The sequence below is a fragment of the Poecilia formosa genome, unplaced genomic scaffold (assembly GCF_000485575.1).
Source record: "Poecilia formosa unplaced genomic scaffold, Poecilia_formosa-5.1.2 Scaffold106, whole genome shotgun sequence".
Classification (NCBI taxonomy): domain Eukaryota; kingdom Metazoa; phylum Chordata; class Actinopteri; order Cyprinodontiformes; family Poeciliidae; genus Poecilia; species Poecilia formosa.
In genome coordinates this window covers 1,676,359-1,687,514 of record NW_006800045.1, presented here as the reverse complement: position 1 = coordinate 1,687,514, position 11,156 = coordinate 1,676,359, and the positions used below count along the sequence as shown (strand labels likewise).

Genomic DNA, 11,156 nt, shown 5'->3' with positions numbered 1-11,156 from the left:
TAAATAAGCAGCTGCTGGCCACACTCCCAACTAAACGTTTACACTTGCACTATAAACTTATACAACCGTACATCTTCAAAAAGCAGAGGTGGGCCTCCTGTACAACCAACAAGACTACAGCAAGTGGTTTCTGGATGGTGTGTCAACAACAAAACATGCTTTTCCAGCAGCCATTGTACAGTACTGCACATACAGCGGTAAAACCAGCTGACCAAACATGCTGGAGCTCAGATTGGGCTGCTAGGTAACAGGCTGGACTTTGCTGGGGCTGCTAGGTAACAGGCTGGACTTTGCTGGGGCTGCTAGGTAACAGGCTGGACTTTGCTGGGGCTGCTAGGTAACGGGCTGGATTTTGCTGGGGCTGCTAGGTAACAGGCTGGACTTTGCTGGGGTTGCTAGGTAACGGGCTGCACTTTGCTGGGGCTGCTAGGTAACGGGCTGGACTTTGCTGGGGTCGCTAGGTAACGGGCTGCCCTTTACTGGGGTTGCTAGGTAACGGGCTGCACTTTACTGGGGCTGCTAGGTAACGGGCTGGACTTTGCTGGGGTCGCTAGGTAACGGGCTGCCCTTTACTGGGGTTGCTAGGTAACGGGCTGCACTTTGCTGGGGTAGCTGGGTGCTGTTTGTGACGTTACATTTGGAATGTTTTTGAAACGGCTCATTTTTCCGAAAACAACTGACTGCTGTTGCATTTAGTTAGTCGTGTGCAAAAAAATCAGAACTGAGCGTCAAGCTCAAGCGCAGCCAGAAAAACATTTGGGAAGTTTCTCACGTCATGTTTTATGTGATATGTTCTGAATAATCAGTCAAACTTCTTCTCTTTTTAATATAAAGATGAAAAACAAGGACCTGGATGCCAACTGATGGGCTACAGCGTGAAACCTTTGACCCATGAGTCAAACAGGGTAGCAAGAAAGAGCGAGCCATTTTTCAAAGGAATGATAATGGGAAATTGACCAATGAGGCGCCATCAAGACAACAACCAGTACCTGACCCCCATTAACCTGCAGCCTGTGATACTTGGCAGGAAGCTGGACGGCTACAATCATATTCTATTACTTTTATGTTAGATGATGAATGCAGCTACTGAATGATAGAAGGAAAAATAATCTGGCTGCCTTAATTTCCCCATGAGACTGGAATACTGGTGAAAGTAGACAGCTGACCTCTAGATTAACAAAGAGAAGTGTGATGCTGGGAAGATGGTGGAGGTGACTGGGAGAAAATTAAGCTTTCAAGTGTGAGCATGAAAGATTTAAACTGCTGTGTTTGTCGTCTTATCACAAATTGCCATTTTCTCCATAGCAGCCATAACAGCTGCGGATGCATTTTGGTGCAATGATGGATTATAAACAAGGTTTTCCATTGCAGAACATCACATTTTAGTATGTCTCTTATGTTTGCTTTGTCTACCCAAACTGTGAAAAACAAATAACATCATTCTTTCAGCAAGTCTTTCAGACAGTAAAAACTCTCCTTCTGCAGGACCAATTACTCATTCTTATATGATCTTAAATATCTGCACAGAGAAGTCAGAGGATGGATTTAAAGCATATTTATTGTGCTGAAAACAGCATAATGCTCACATCATAAAAGACCAGCTCATAAACATGAATTTCTTACAGAATTTATGTGTAGCAGAACAAACGTAGCAAAACTCTGAATTACTGTTTGTCTTTTTAAAATGTGAGTTCTGTTTTTAAGACCAGCATGGGACTTTAAAACTTTTGAAACTGAATTAAACATTTATCTCTTTTCACTCATATTTCTGCTTTATGTCAGTTTTGCTTTGTTTCGATATTATTTCCTGTTCAAGCAGGTTTCAGTTTGGTTGAAAGTCTCCCGGTCCTCATGCCTGCCTCATCAGAAATCATAGTTGACTTGTGTTTGGGCTGATGTCACTAAGTCGTTGGCCGACTTAGCAGATTGACCATCTCCAGCCGGGTTGGCCTGGTCAAAATACAGAATATAATAGCAGAATGTTTTGGAGATCTCACTTCCTCAACGTCTTTCATTGGTATTCTATGTCTAATTAATTTTGTGCTGCATTCATCTTTATCTGTATTATGGGCGGTGTTAAACCTCAGTGGTCAGCGACCTGTGCGTGACAGATTCAGCTGATGACCTCTTAAAAAGGATTGACCTCTCCAGCCATGTCGGCTGGTCAGCACAGAGATCCAATAGAGCTTGACCAACAAGGCTGGGAGGTTAAGTGGCAAAACACTTGTAGCCTTAATCACACAGTAAAGTGCACCAACGTGTTCTGGAGTCAAATGTGAGGCCATCTGTTCGACAGCTGAAGCTTGGTCCAAACTGCTGCGAGCAAACGCTGAGCGAAGGTGAAAGAAGAGCGGGCCGAAAATCCTCCGAAACCACGCGAGAAAGATGAGAAAACAACTGGTGACGTTTAATACTGTTGGATCTGGGCTGAACTTTTTTACAGCTTTTCCAGTTTGATTGTTCAGAAGGACATTTGTGAAGAATCAGGGATGATTCAGGACTTTAGTGGAGGTGTGTTAGGTTGTTTTCACACCTGATAGTCTGGTAGACTCTGATAGATTGGGGACCCAAACTGCAACATTTGCTACGTTTTCAGCTGGTGCGGTTCACTTTCACACTGCACTGTGTCAAATGATCCAAATGAATTGAAAAACCTGTTCACCTCCTTGCCTGAGGGGGCGCTGCACAAGGAATCACTGGAGGGAATGACATGAAGACCTCTGAGGTCCAGCAGATCTTCCTTCTTCACAAAATGTAAACAAAACTGGAGTAGCATCAGATTTTATTAGTTACAGGATTTATTTTTTGTTTCTGGTAAAAGACCGGGCCATTTCTCTTGCTAGTGCTAAACTAGCATGTTTGCTTTGGTCAGAGGTTTGTGTTTTTTCTGGGTCAAATAGAAGCACTGATGGTGACCCACATGGTTTTGTTTAGAAATTGTAGTCCGATCAGTTTGAAAGCAAATTACACCAGACCAAAGATGTATATATTTCTTAAAAATTCTGGTTTTATTCCAGACCAAACAACAGGATCAAAGGACTCTCCTGGTGTGAACACACTGCAAAAACACAAAACCTTACCAAGTATATTTAGTCTACTTTGTAGTGCAAATACCTTAGTGAACTTTAAATAAGACAAAACTAACTTACAAGTAACTTTTTAGTAAGAAACAGTAGCTTGTTTTAAGTCAGAAATTCCTTAATGTTGATGACAAAGTACTAGTTCCATTGGCAGATTATTTAACTTATAACATCAGTTTTCATGTTTTAAATGGAAAAAAATCTGCCAGTGGGACTTTTTCATCGATATTGAGGAATTTTTCAGTTTGATGAAAAGTTACGTATAAGTTAGCTTTGTCTTATTTCAAGTGTGCTAAGATATTTAGCTAGAAAAAATACTTGATAAGATTTCTATCTCTGCAGTGCAAACTCTAAAACTCATTTTTCTCTTAAAGCTCTGGCCTAATTACTGCCTCATTCCTGGGTTTAGCAGCTAGTTGTTCACCTTTAAACTGTTTTAAATTTTGAAATCAAAGTGAAGCATTGCCTCTCTTTCACTGGGAACTGCAACAAGTAATCAGCAAAGAAATAAAGCTAAGAGGATGAAGAGCGATGTGACAAAATAAAGCTCTGAGTAATCATTCTCTGCCCTCCAACTGTTATTCAGTTAATCTGTGTTTGTGTGGAAGTTGGTTGTAAGCAGGTACATTGACCTGAGGGGGTTGAAGGCACCACAATGCAGCAAACGTTTATCTGGCTTTATTTTTCAGGGACATGTTCAGAAGATGCAGAATTAAATTGTTTACCTGAGATTATCTGCTCAGTAATACTGGAGTTGGGAGGGGAATGATTATTCTTTCAAAAACAATGATTCACATATTTATACAAAATTATCAAAAGCTGGTCTAGTCAAAAAACATACTGCTTCCATGCACACATAAATATTTTTATGTATGTGAAATTTCATCAAAGGAACAATAATTGTTGATAAAGACGGAGTTAGAAAGTTTGGTGATTCAATTGTTTAGTTAAAACAAAGACCTGGAGATGAGGTGACCAAAAACTCACCCTGAGAAACACTTTACTGTCTCCTCATAAGTCCAAAACATAGTTAAATCTGAATTAACCTAATTAGCATTTTGTTACACTCGATGAATTATGAAGGAAAAACTAAAGCAGCTCATAAATTATACAGTGTTTATCCAGAAACATCCATCTTCAGCAGCTGTGAATATTTAAAAGTCTCCTAAAATTCAAGCATTTGTCCTTTAGGATCATAATTAGATTGAAACTATTCATTCAGTCTGTTGAAATGTTAATTAATATATTATAATAAATTAGGAGTTTTTGTTTAAAATGAAACTTTTACTCTGATTAAAGAGAAAGTCTGAACTCTACCTGTTTTGACATGAAGTTGGTTCCCACACCTTCTTCAAATTTAACAAAATTGGCGTTTAATGTTGGTACAATAAACATTTTTGTTTGTGCTGCTATAATTTTAAAGATATTGATGAAAATATTTCCAGAGGTCATCAATATCTTCAAAGCAAAAGCAGCACAAATGAAAACTTTTGCTTCACAAACCAGACAGAAATTGGTTTGAATTTGTAAATGTGAGCAGGGGGTTGGTTGACCTCTGATGACCTCTGTGAACTCCTTTATTAATATCTTTAAAATATCAGGACAAATGAAAATTTTACTGCACAAACATAGCACAAATATTTAACACCAATTTTTTTGGTAAAATTGGGTAGTGTGGGTTGGTGTTTGTTGACTTTGTTTCATTTGAACTTTAAAACCTTCAAAGCAAAAGCAGCACAAACAAAATTGTTTGCTGCAGAGATGCAGTTGAGTCGATCGACAATAATTTTGTTATATTTGAAGAAGGTGGAGGCGGGGGAAACTTCAGCAGCTGTCATGATCCAAAACCAGGTTTTGATTTGATGTCCCTGGGATTTCATGAAAAAGGATAATATGGAACCACCATGGGGTCGATTTTATCTCGCTCATCTGACGTAAAATGCGGCTCAGTCAGTTTTTCCATTGAAGTTTGGTCATTTCTCTGGTAGCAGGTTTTCAGTACAACCATGTTTCTGTTCAGAAATTATAATATAAAATTCCCTGTTTGGTAATCTGTCTACATAATCCTTGAAATATAAACCAGCAGAAACGGTTCTCTGTTCCTAAACACGTTACATGTTTATTGTTCTTTTTTTTAAGTCAAACTGGATCCCACTGTTTGTTCATCAGGACAAGTTTATTCTCATACATTATGCTTTTTATTCAGAAAGCTCAGTCCTCCATACCAGACTTGTTTTTTACAATATCACTTACATTTATAAAAGTTTTCTTTTTTAAATATAACTTCCTTATGTAATACACAGCCAGTTTATATAACATTAATCTAGTCTCCTCCACATTTGCAACAAAAACCAAGTTATTGTGTGTTATGATTGATGGTTCTGCAGAAGTAACTGTCTTTGAAGGTTGTGTGGTGATTGTTAAATTTTTTTTTCAAATAATCAGACCCACCAACCGTCTCAAGGAAAGAAGATAATAAAAATATGAGTCACATTTTCCACCAAAATCACTTTCTTCCAGTGTCTCTGACTCACTGCGTATTCACGTAGATAATACTAAAACTATGCTAAAGGAAAAAAAAAAATATATATATATATATATATATAAATATTTGGACACACACACACACACACACACCCCACACACACACACACACACACAAATCTAATTGTTTGGTTTTTACTCTTTTTTTTCTTTGGCCATATCTGACTTTCTCATTGCCGTCTTAACGACCCACTGCTGATATTTTCACCTCCCTAAAAATTTGCTTTTTAATTCCATTATGGTAATAAATCAGATACGTATCCAATAGTTTTCAAAATGTTTGCAGTCTTAATTTATCCGACTTTTAAGTCATTGACTTGAGTCATTGGTCATAAATTTCCACCAGAAGTCAAACTCAGGTAACCTGGACATAATTACTGAACCAACCAGTGATGACACTTAATGTTTGTTTTTTATCAACTTCGTCTTGTGATCTTATAGCAATACTTTTGGCTCCCATTAATCAATGATTTTAAAATCCATCCATAGACAATGGTGTCAATTATTTCTTTGTTTACCTTCATAAATAAAGTGTTGCTGTGCGACGTCAACATTTTCTGCCTGTGTGTGGTTGCATTTAATTAGTATAAACGACCAAAAGATAAAAGGTTTTCAGAAAACATTCGGAGTTCAGAAAACATCAAGAGCATCTATGAACATAAGCTTAGAGATTATTGGTGGAGTTCCACAGGGGTCAGAGTTTGGCCCCAAACTGATTCTTTCATTTCCCAGTAGCTGTGTTTCATATATTGGAATTACAAAAATGAAATGTCTGAATTGAAGCATGCCGAATAAAAGAAAAATTAAAAGTTTTTGTGCGAGTTTTCAAAATCAGTATACTTTGCAAAATCACAATGGAAACACTTTTTTTTTTGCATCGCAAAAGTCATGTGACTGAATGTTACTACTGCCGGAAACGACAAAGACGACGAGACAGGAAGTAGTTTTAGGGTGATGATACACCATGTTTTTTAATGACATCACACTAATAAATTTATTCACATGTGATTTTTATTGTGTTTCTTATTTAATGGAAACACTGCTGTGGCAAAATGGTCAAATATCTGCAAAGTTTTGTGCACATTTTTCATGAAAACTCAGCCTGTGATAACAAAGAGAAAACAATTTATGCCAATGAAAATCTGTTACAACTTTTGTAGATGTGTGACATAACTCCTTTAACTTTTTAACATGCTGTTTACTTTTTAGGTAACACGGTTTCACAGCGTCTCTTTTTTAATGTATTTAGTGATTAAGAGAAACAGAGTACCTGATACAAATTTAGCGTCTTTAAAAGGTTTTTGATGTGAATGTTGACAGCACCATAGCAACAAAAACCATATATTGATCTGTTTTATTATTTTTCACTGTTAGAGGACACCTGTTACATAAAATTTCTTATTGACCTGCCTTACCCAACCAAAGACATTGACTGCATGACTCATCAGGCTGAATTCGACTGCAGGAAATGTGAGAGTGTATTTGTATGCATGTTAGTGTGTGTCAATGTCATTGCATTGTGCCATTAAGTACGTCCTCAATCACTGCTAAGACTGTAAACCCTGACTCTCCTCAGGACAACCTGTACATGCGTCTTCTTCATGCAATACACTGAGTGTTAGTAGCATTTACGTTTCTTTAAATAATGACATCATCAAGTGTGTTTTGTGTATAACCACTTGTGTATAATGTGTTCAAATTAGTTGCACTGGTTCATTTGTACCTGTTGGAGTAGACAGGCTATGTACCTTAGTATATTTTATTTAAATCCTATGATAAAACTATTCAAAAATGATGTGCCTTGATAGTATAAACGTTCCCCAACTGTCGATGTAGTCAAGTCAGTCAGTCTGGTTTAAAAAATATTAATCTTAAAAGAGAAGAAATAAGAAAAACCATTTAAAAAAATACAAAAACTAACTAATGGAGCTGATGTATTTCAAAAATATTAAAATATACATCTGTGAAATGTAAACAGAACTTTGATGTCAAAATATGCTGTGAATATGAAGCAAGGGTAATTCTTAATGTGTACAAGTTTTGGTAGATTATGCAGTATTTATGTTTAGATTGACAGAAATGAGAAAGTCAGCGGGATGATGGGAGCAGTGGGTGTAGAGCCTGTTAGCCATCACCATGAAAGCAGCTTTTCCACGAGTTAGAGGAGCCAGGAGCTGCTCTCTAAATAACCAAACATCCTCAGTGACGTCAAGAAACCAAGCGCTGAAGCACGCTCAAATATCCGAAATATGAGCAGATAGGGCCTGTTTTCTACGACGTATTAGGGCCATTATGCATAGGAGAAAGAGAGGAGTAAATTAAAAAAATTGTTTTGATATTAATCTCAGAAACTTGTAAATTTCTGAGTTTGAAAGCTTAAAAATTTGCTTAAAAATTCTGAGGTTAATCTTAAATTAAAATTTTAAAATAAAATCTCAGAAATCATTGGAGTTTCCAAACTTTTTGACTTTTGAAACTCAGAAAATTCCACTTTTTTTTTGAATATTTCTAAGAGTAATCTAAAAATTTCAGATTTTTTTCTTGCGTATTTTTGACAGTTTGATCTCACAAATGTTCTTGTTTTCCTTGCTTCAGATCTCATTTTTTTGCCTTTTTTTCCTCACAGCTTTTTGACTTTTCAAACTCAGAAATTTTCTAGGAAACAAAGTAATTTCTGAGATCTCAAAATCTGAGTTTTTTCTTTAAAATTTTCGACCTTTGGAGCTCAGAAATGTATTTGTTTTTCTAAAAATTTTCTGTGATTAATCTCAAAAATTGGAGTTATTTGGGAAAAATTTACTCTTTGTTTTCTATCTTTCCTAATACGCCATCATAGTTTTTCCTTTCTTGCAGCCAAAGTTATTTTTGCTATTAACTCCTGTTAATATTTGAACTACAGACAAACAGCTGGTAGTTGGCAAAGCTTTGTGTAAAACAAGCAGTTTCTTTACAATCGTGTTTCACTATTTATCTTCTGCCTGTATTTCTCCCCTAAACTCAAAGTAAATGTAAAGATCCCTTTGTTTTTGCTTTTCCTTTAGTGTTTTAACATATGAAACAGGTTCTTCATAGAAAAAAATGCCAGAGCTTTTATTGTTATGAGACTGAGAAACGCAGTTCATGTTTGAATTATGACATTTACATTTTTTTGTCTTTACATGAACGATCTACAGGATGTGAACTGGGTGTAATTTCACAAAGTGATTTTGGTTTTAATGTTACTACAGTATGTAGAGGGTTTGAAAAAGCGTAGCTTGTTTTTCCTCAGGCATTAATGTAAGTTTGAAAACAATTTTAAAGAAAATGCACTCACAAAAATGAGTTCAAGCAACTGTATAAACTGAGCCATATATGGATGCTATTCTGATAAAAACTGAAGAACAAACTCAAACGTTCTGCAACAAACAAACATAATTAAATAAATCACATTTGACTTTTAAACCAATTTTCAGTCAAATACATATTAGTGATGGGAAGTTTGTCTCTTTTCAGAGAATTGACTCTTTTGGCTCCCAAATAATTATTAATTTGTCATCATAAGTAGCCTTATATTTTAGCTTAATTTAGCAAATATGAACGTGTTCTATGTTAGTAAATCCTTTTGCCTTGTCAAAAGTAACAAGGGCTTATGAGAAAAGTTCGTGTTACTTTTCACTAAATTTTTTAATCAAACTTCTCATTTTTATTTAACTAAAAAAAAAAAGAACAAAACACTGCCAGCATATCTAGCAAACAAAACCAAAGTAGAAATACAATGTCTCGGCTTGGATCTGCTGATGCTGCTCCTCCTCTTTGTTGATATTTATCCTGTTTTTGAGAAGGCAACCCGTCATTCTGCCAATCACAACACAGTTCTGAGCACTGAGAGTGAGAGCTGAGCAGCAATAAGGAAAAATAAAAAAACCTCTCTTCACTACAAAGAGAGCAAACAGTTCACACAAAAATCTGGTTATGGTCTCATCATTCAGTATGAACGACCGGTTTAAGGAGAGTTTGGACACTTCCATAGAAAGAATCGAATGCTAAAGTCACTTGGATCATGCAGACGCTAACAGTTCCAAACATCGTCGAATAACGAAGAGTTCATCCCAGGTCTACAGTCAAACAGCTACATAGTAATTTAGCACTTCTTTAGTCTAATTGATTTATTTTAGGTTAATTTCCCATCTGTAATATCTGGATATTTTTTTGTACTCTATAAATGTTTTTGTAGTATGTAGATTTTAAGGTAAGCTGGAGCAAAGCTAACTGCTAGTAAAGACAATAAGGTATAGCATCCCAATGCTAGCAAGCAGAGGACATAAGAGAGAGTTTTATAAAATAGGCATTGTTACTGCTGTTTCCTTTTTATGTGTATAATATTACTATGAAACACCATAAACATGCCTAAAGCGTCTGTAGCCTTTATAGTCTACGATATGTTTGTCGTCTGGTTTCCCTGCTGCATCTAAAATGCTTTCATAAAATACATAATCAAGCCATTGTTTCATTATTGTTCAATAATTACTGTAAGTCGCAGAAAAAGTAAGAAAAGCTGTTTATTTGCGCTACGTCGCACCAGAAGCTGACAGATAGAGCTACATGAACGGCACATCGGCTCGTTCAAAGAATGTTGTAACTCTCTCTCTGTGGCGCTGCGAACGACAACGCACAAAAATATTGAAAAGGATTAAATTATACTTTAATAGAATAATAATAAAGATGTTGTTGACATAATGTTAGTCTTTCTGTCAAGCAGCGCTGACAGAAAGTACTGAATTACAAACTGCTGATCTCTGAGTTTTGGTGTGCGTAGGCTCACACGTTGTTTGGTTTGGGAGGAAGGTCTTCATTTCTAAATGCTCTTGCAACTCTGAATAAATCAGACTGAACATAGTGAAGCGTGTGTGTGTGTGTGTGTGTGTATGCGTGTGTGTGTGTGGGCACTGCCCTCGGGAGTTGGAATAAATCCTACATGGGAGTGTTTCAGATCTTTATCAAAGACGTGTGAACGGCTCAGACGAGCCCTTGAACACCAGAGACGCACATTCAGACAAAGTCACACACATTCGCAGTGTGTGATCTCCATCATATCGCATGCTAATCTCTCCCAAGACATCAGATGTAAGAGACAACTTAGCAGAGATAAGTACAACTTCAGCTCAGAAACACTCATGATTTTACGGGTCGCTCCATGCCTCCATTAGTGCTGTGAATCTACCACATTGATGTGAATTTCATCAGATAACTTCTCCTAATGTGTGTCTCTACTCATGCCAGTTTTATTTGAATACCTCTCCCCTTTTGTTCTGGAGTGTTTCTGTGTGTGTCGATGTCCTTTACCGTTCCACCGTCCCACATGAGCAATGTGGGGTGAGCATCTACAGCTGGCCAGCTATAAATCACAGGGACAAACATTGGATTCCTGCGCTGAGAAAAGGACTTGTTTCAGCTGAAACGTCACTGCGTTCACCTCCAAATACACACCGCTGCCTGCAGTTCAACCTACCAGCGTCCTTGGAGGAGACAGCCACAGGAAACGTCATAACTATG

At 36.9% G+C, this 11,156-nt stretch overlaps 1 long non-coding RNA gene across 1 annotated transcript; it reads left to right on the top strand.

Annotated features, from left to right (window-relative positions):
* Window positions 1-9,556, top strand: LOC107837031 (uncharacterized). The gene is made up of 3 exons (XR_001663004.1): window positions 1-175; window positions 2,512-2,515; window positions 9,546-9,556. It is a non-coding gene; the product is annotated as an uncharacterized LOC107837031 (long non-coding RNA).
* Window positions 9,557-11,156: the final 1,600 nt, after the last annotated feature.